Source organism: Dromiciops gliroides, chromosome 4, assembly GCF_019393635.1.
Source record: "Dromiciops gliroides isolate mDroGli1 chromosome 4, mDroGli1.pri, whole genome shotgun sequence".
Taxonomy (NCBI): domain Eukaryota; kingdom Metazoa; phylum Chordata; class Mammalia; order Microbiotheria; family Microbiotheriidae; genus Dromiciops; species Dromiciops gliroides.
This window is the reverse complement of record NC_057864.1, coordinates 18,743,214-18,751,348: the sequence shown is the minus strand read 5'-3', so window position 1 is coordinate 18,751,348 and position 8,135 is coordinate 18,743,214.

Sequence of the window (8,135 nt, the reverse complement as noted above, 5' to 3'; positions counted from 1 at the left end):
GTCTCTCTGGTTTCTGATAGACAAGCCTAGGCTTCTTTTCCTGGGAAGGCTCCACACACAGACAGACACAGCCAGTGGGGCGCAAAGCACAGAGTCAGAGCTGTGGGGCAAGAAGGGCCCCAGAGCATTACTACCTCCTGAAACAGAGCAGCAAGCTGAGCTCCAGGGAGGCCAGGAAACTGACAAGGTCCCACAGGTCTTTGCAAGTTTCAGAGCCTTCGTTGGAAGCTGGCTGGGCTGGCTACAAACGCCCCCTCTGCTCTCTACAACAAACTGCCTCCACATGGGTTTGTGAACTTAGAGGGGCTCTGAACCTGGCATCCTGGGACCCCTGAGGTATATGTAGATAGATTTCAGTGGGTCTGTCAACTTGAATGGAAGAAAATAATTTCAACTTTTTTAGAACAATGAGAATAAAATTCCCATAGAATTGGAATAAACTAGAATAGACTTCCAATAGAATTGAAATAGATTTTCAATGGAATTGGAATAAATGAAATAAACTGCCAATGTAAGGGCAACAAAATTCTAATATAATTGGAATAAGTTGCAATAATTTACATAAAATCCCAATATAATGGGGATAATTGAAATAAATTTCAAATAGTTGAAACAAAATTCCAATATAATCGGAGAATTATAAAATAAAATTGGAATAATCCAATATAAATTGGAATGAAATTCCAATATCATTAGAAAAAATTGAGATAAGTAGAATAAAATCCCAGTGTAATTGGAATAAATAAGAATAATTGGAATAAATTGGCATGATTGTTATAAAATTCCAATAGAATCCCATAGAATTAGAATTTCCTAGTAAATCCTAAATCTGTTATTTTATGCATTTCAAATGTTATTCTGAGAAAGGGTCCATGGGCTTCAGTAGTCTGCCCAAAGGTTCCAGGACACAAAGAAGGTGGAAAACACTTTCTCTGATAGGCAGCCACCTCTAAGTTCTTGGAACTGCTTTTCATACCTTCCTCAGTCTGGGAGGTTGAGACCAGGAGTCTGGGGTGAAGGGCAATCCCTTGTGTTTTCCCTTCCAGTGGCCCTCATGGGGCAATGGGTGGAAAGCTGGATTCGGAATGGGAGGGCCCAGGCTTGAATCTTACTCAGCTCCTCCACTTTTGTTTTCCTGGACCTCTATTTCCTTGTCTGTTAAAAACAAACAAACAAAAACAACAAAAAAGAACTAGAAGGGTGTTAGTGGTCATCCAGGCCAAACCCCTCATTTTGCAGATAAAGAACTAAGGTCCAGAGAAGGAAGTGACTGGTACAAGGTCACATGGGTAGTATCAGAGCAGATATTTGAACCCAGAGCCTCTGACTCCAAACTCAGTCTTGTTACTGTATGACCTTACCTCCAGATAAAAATAACCCTTGAAATCATGCTATAGGAGAAAATGTTGAAGGAATTAGGGATGCCTAGCTTGTAGGAGAGTGTGTATATTTAGAGGGAGAGGACTGGGCATGGAGCTTTGAGTTTTTTGAAGGATTGCCAAGTAGGAGAGGGCTTAGCTTTGTCCTGCTTTGTGCCAAAGAGCAGAATTAGGTCTTTTCTGAATCCTCATTCCCATTGACCTCTCTGCAGTCTTTGACACTGTGGGTCACTCTATCCTCCTTGATACTCTCTTCTCTCTAGGTTTTCAGAACACCCATCTCCCGGACCTCCTGCTGCCTATCTGACCACTCCTTCTCTGTCTCCTTGGCCGGATCCTCCTCCTGATCATGCCCTCTGTCCGGGCCCTCTTCTTTTCTCCCTCTATACTACTTCACATTGGTGATCTCCTTAGCTCCCATTGATCTAGTTACCATCTCTCTGCTGACAATTCTGAAATCTACCTAGCCTGACCTGCATCTTCCACCTCCAGGTACCTTTCAGACATCTGAAATTGAGCTAATTATCTTGCCACATAAACCCTGCCCCACCTCCCACCTTCACTATTACTACTGAGGGTAACACTGTCCTCTGAGTCCCTCAGATTCACCGCCTCATAGCCGTCTTGGATTCCTCACCATCTCTCATCCTCTACATCTGATATGGTGCCAAAGATTGTTGACTTCACTTTTGCAACCTCTTTTAAATGTGCCCTCTTCTCTCTTCTGACAGTGCTACCACCCTGGTGGAGTCACTTATTATATCACACCTCAATTATCACAATAGCCTGCTGGTGGGTCTGCCTGCTTCCAATCTCTTCCCCCTCCAATCCATCTTCCCATTCAGGACTTTGGAATAATTTACACTAATGTACCACAGTCTGAAGCAGCAGGAACCAATAGCCTTCTTTATTTTTCTTTTTTCTGAAAAATGGATAAGCCTGCTTGGGAAACAGGTGAGAGTTTGCTATTGGTGTGCCTGTCTCTTCTCTAATGATCTTACCTTAACAGAAGCTTTCTAGGGCTCATCAGGCTATTAAAACTGCCTATTAAAACAGTTCTCTCTCAGAATTGTTCTTCGTCTTCCATAAGGGATGTAGAAAAAGTGCCAACACAGGACACAGAGTCTCTTGAAATATATATATATATATATATTTCCCCCCCCCATTGGAATGTGTCTCATTCTTACTTTTCTGCAAAACTCTCTTTTCTTCTGCTTGTCAATTACTGCATTCTTGCAAAGGCAAATTTTTAACTAGAAATAAAGTTATTTACAAAAATGCTTCAGGGTTCATAGATTTAGAACTAGAAGAGATCTTAGAGGACATTAAGTCCAACTGCCTCCTTCCACAAATAAGGAAACTGAGTCACAGAAAAAATTTGCATAGCAAATTTTGAAGCAATATTTAAGCCCAAATTTTCCTTCAAATTTTGCCCCTAACATTTCCTAGGTAGTGCAGTGGACTGAGCACTGTAAAGTCAGGAAGACTCGTCTTTGTGAGTTCAAATCTGGCCTCTGACACTTACTAGCTGTGTGACCTTGGGCAAGTCACTTAACCCTGTTTGGCTAGGTTTCCTCATATATAAAATTAAGGCATTTGAGTATATGACCTCTGACGTCCCTTTAGCTCTAAATTGATATTTCTAAAATGTATTATTTTTGACAAGGATGCTTGCCTATTGACATGATGAGTAGGTTACCTACTTGTTCCCTCCATATCTTCTTCTATAAAGTGATGGAGTTGGGAGAAACATCTCCAATGTTTCTTCAAGCTCAGTGATCAATGATTCTATAAATCTAGGACCTGTGATCACTAGGGGTGGAAAATTAATATGCACAATATATAAAGCTACATATATAACGTACAACAAAAGCTTGGCTACCTACCATCTGGCCTTTCAGAACCCTCTGGCTTCCAGAACCTGAAAGTAACTCCCCAAAGTCTTTGGCAGTGAAATAGGCCAAGAACTCAGGAATGAAGAACATAGTTGAGAACCAGCAAGCAAAGCTTATAACCAGCAAGCTGGAGTTGGTTAAAGTAACATATGGAATTGTAGGCACCTGCCCGCTCTTTCTGATCTCCATTATTTCAGGTTCCTTTGAGATCCCCTGCCCCCACCATTTTTCCCATTTAAATGCAGACCCAGAATTATACCATTCAGGTAGGCCATATCCCTCAGTGTCCTTTCATCATTGTCTCCAATTTTTGCAGTCACTGCTGACGAGGGCACTAAAGACGCAATAAGCACACAATCAATCTCATAGGAAATTCTGTTTGTGCCACCCTAAATCTCCACCCTCTCCATATATTGTAAATCAAAGTTCACTCTAAGGACAAAGAAGCCAATCCCCCAGGGATCAAGGTCCAGACTCCACCCCCCCCCCAAAAAACACAAAAAACCTTCAATCCACTTTTTCAAGATCCAGTCACATTCACTATTCCTCTCTTGTTCTCATACCCACATTCCATTTTGGTTTTCTGCAGCCACTCAGTAATGTACGCATACAAGGCCAGGAAATGTCCTGACTGCTTCTTAATGTATTTGGGAGTGTGGTGGGCTAGGGACTGTTGACTTTTTTTTCATGACCCTCCTGCATCACTCTCATTTTTCTTTCTATTTTTCCTCTACCTCCCTTACTTTATCTTTGAAGTCCTTTTTGAGCACCTTTATGATCTGAGACCAATTCATATTTTTCTTGGAAGCTTTGGATGTAGGAACCCTGATGTTATTATCCTCTTCTGAGGCTACACCTCAATCTTTCTTGTCATGAAAGAATCTTTCTATGGTCTGCATCTTTCTCTGTCTTCTCATCTTGCCCATCTTTTACTTGACTTTTAACTCCTTCTTAAAGTGGGGTACTCTCCCAGGCTTCAGGGACATGGTGGTATGATTTAAGGAGGGGCAGTTTCTTCACTAGCCTGGACTGTTCTCTGGTTCATAGATAACCCCAGGACAACTTACTAATTAACCAGGTAGCAAAACTTTTTGTCCTGCGGTTGTTAGCTCTGATGAGCCTGTGCCCCTTTCCCACCTGAGACACCGCCACTCAAGCCTACTTCCTGGTTCCCGGCAGGGGTGAAACACCCAAGTTCTGCCTTAGCACCAGCAGAGACCCCTGTAATCTTCTCCCAGACAACTGCTCAGCCCTCTCTCCAGCCCATGAGCTTAATTCCAGATGACACTGGTGCTACAGCTGATTCAGAGGCTCTAGGGGGTCTCTTTCTTTGGCTTGGCCTGCCTGGGACTGAATCTGTGTCAGCGTGACTGTGGGGTTGGTATCCACTCCTGCCCTGGCACAGTACCAACTAAAATCCCACCTTCTGTAGGAAGCCTTGCCCAACCTTTCTTATTTCTAGTACCTTCCCTCCCGTTAATTATTAAACATGGTATACATACTATTTCACTTGATCCTCATAATAACCTTATGAGGTAGGCACCATTATTTTTACAGCTAGGGAAACTGAAGCAGGTAGTGGTCTTGCCCATAGTCACACATCTAGTAGGTATTTGAAGGCAGATTTTAAAGCAATCAGGGGCTTCCTGACTTCAGGCTCTGTACACTCTGCTGCCACCTAGTGGAAGACATGTGATGTATAATAAGCCACCATCTTTATAATACTACTTGATATGGGTTGTTAACCAAGGCTGTGTCCTGGTCCCTCTAGTCTTCTCTCTCCACACTTTCTGTAGGCAAATTCATTAGCTCCCATGGAATTAGTTATCCTGTCTGTACAGATGACTCACCCATCTATCTCTAGAGAACCAGTATCTCCCATGAACTTTAGTCTTGAATCACTAATTATCTAGTAAACATGTCAAACTGAATATTCTTTGCCCAACTCAACTCAATATTTGAGAAATAAAACTCATTATCTTCTTCTCCTCCCATCCAATCTCAACCCCACTCCCAACTTTTCTTCTTTAGCCCAAGGTATCACCATCGTCCCAGTCACTGGTCACTCAGGCTCACAATCTCATTATCATTCTTAACTCCTTGCTCACACTTACCTCACATGTGTAATCCAAGTCAGGCATCTAGGTGGCATAGTGTCTAGAGTGCTGTACTTGGGGTCAGTATAGACCTGAGTTTAAATCCTGCCTCAGATAATTACTAGTTATGTGACTTTGGTCAAGTCACTTAACTTTCCTGTCTCAGGCTTCCTCACCTATGAAAATAGGGATAATTTATGTGTGGTCATGGGAAAGTCACTTAACTTTTTTTTTTTACCTCAGTTTCTTCAATTAAAAATGGGGATAATGATTGCTTCTACCTTACAGGGTTGCTTGAGGATCAAATGAGATAATGTTTATAAAGTGCTCACCACAGTGCCTGGGAATATTTAAATATCATATTATGTTGTAAGGATAAAAGAAGAAAACACAGGTAAAGCACTTTGCTTACCTTAAGTAGCCATGTAAATGCTAATTATTATTAATGCCAAATCTTCCCTTCACCTCACCTCTTATATATGTATGTATGTATACATGCATGTGTGTATGTATACACACACATATGTGTGTATATGTGTGTTCCCATCACTATACTCACATGGTTACCACCTAGGTCATCCCCTTATCAGCTGTCACCTAGATTACTGCAATAGACTTTTCCTTGGTCTCCCTGCCTCCCACTCCAAACTCTCCTCCACTCAGCTGCCAAAGTGATTTTCCTAAAGTTCAAGCCCCAACATGTTATCCCCCATACCTAATAAATTTCATTAGCTCCCTATTACCTCTAGAAGGAAGCAAACTTGAGCTCTTCTGTGTGATGTTTAAGCCTCTTCATAAACTTGTCTTTTCCTATCTTCCAGCTCTTCCTTTATATTTCTGCTCTTCACCCACTCTACTATCCAGCCATATTCGACTGGCCTCTCTGCTTTTTCATGTAAAAGACATTCTATCTTCTGTCTCCATGTCTTTCAACTGGTTGTCTTCCATGTACAGAGTGCTTTGTCTCTACATCTTTGCATCTTAGTCAATTCAAGTCAACAAGTATTTACTAAGTGCTTACCATGTGTGAGACATTGTGCTAAATGCTAAAGATACAAAGAAAGGGAAAACAACAAAAACTCAGTCCCAGTCCTCTAGGACCTCCCAGTCTAATTGGGGAGATTACATGCAAACAACCACACACAAACAAGATAATTGAATGGTCATGTTTGATTCTCTGTGACCCCATTTAGGGTTTTCTTGGCAAATACAATGGAGTGGTTTATCATTTCCATCTTACAGCTGATTTTGCATATGAGAAAAGTGAGGCAAACAGCGTTAAGTGACTTGCCAGGGTCATACAACTATTAAGTGTTTGAGGCCAGATTTGAACCTAAGAAGAGGAACCTTCCTGACTCCAGGAAAGGAGTTCTAACCACTGCACCATCTAGCTGCCCTCACAAACAAGATATATACAGGCTACATTGGAGGTAGTAAAGAGAAGCAATTCCGTACCATTAAGGGTGCCCAGAAAAGGCTTCTTGCATAAGGCAGGGTTATAGATGAGATCTGAAGGGATCTAAAATAAGGAGATGAGGAGGGAGAAAACTATGAAAAGGACAGCCAATGAGAATGCACGGGTTATGAAGTGCTTTAAAACCCAAACAGAGGATTTAATATTTAATCCTTGTGGTAATAGGAAACCCCTAAAGTTGTGAGAAAATTCTTAATAATTGGGTGTTTTGGGGACTCAGAGATGCCCCCCCACACACACACACAGGAACTCTAGATGGTTTTGCAGGGCCAGCCCAGAGTCAGGAGAATTTCAAAGGAAATGTAAATCAACCTTTCTAACTAAATAAGGGAAGTTAAGACCATCTTCAAATCATGTCAATCAATGGACTTGAATATTACCGGCCAATTAGCTTGGATCAAGGTGGAGTGACCCACCTCTACCTGAGACAGGTTAAAAACCCTGGAGAGGGGTCTCTTGCTCATTTTGCTTTCTCTTGCCTCTCCCATGCTACCCTCTGGGTCTTGCTCTCTATCCTAGGTATGTAGGGCTTCTAATCATATGCTCTCACTTTGTCTAACACTTATCATGCTTTAATAAATGCTTTAACGACCAAAACTGGTGCAGTAGCCTCTAATATCTAAGTAACAAATAAATTATACTTTTTTTTTTTGGTGAGGCAATTGGGGTTAAGTGACTTTCCCAGGGAACAAATACATTATAAACCCCAGCTAATTTCCCCTAAAACTTGGGACATAGATAGGGCACCCCATAAATTTTTATTCACCAAAAAGTTTACTGAGTGTGTGTGTGTGTGTGCGTGCGCGTGTGTGTGTGTGTGCGCGTGAGAGAGAGACAGACAGACAGTGAGACAGAGAGACACAGAGAGAGAGAAAGACAGAGAGACACAGAGAGAGAGCTGGTCAGACATCTGCTGACAGCAGGGCTTCCTAAACTTTTTCCACTCTCAAACTCTTTTTGACTAAGAAATTTTTATGTGACTACAGGTATGTAGGTATATATAATAGGTATACATAACCTTTTACTGTTGCCAACATTTTCGAATGTCCACATTCCCCATCACCCACAGTTCAAGAAACTAGGGCTTACATCATCCCCTGAATCTTGCCTGAGATGAGAGCTAAGAACTGCTCTCTCTGATGTGATGTGGAGAGGCCTCCCCCGTGTGGCATTAGTGTGCTATTACAGGCATTGTGTTCACTCCTGGGTGAAAGATTCTATCTACAATCATCTCAATTCAACAACCACCTTTTATTAAGCCCCTTCTGTGCAAGACTTCACATTGGGCCTG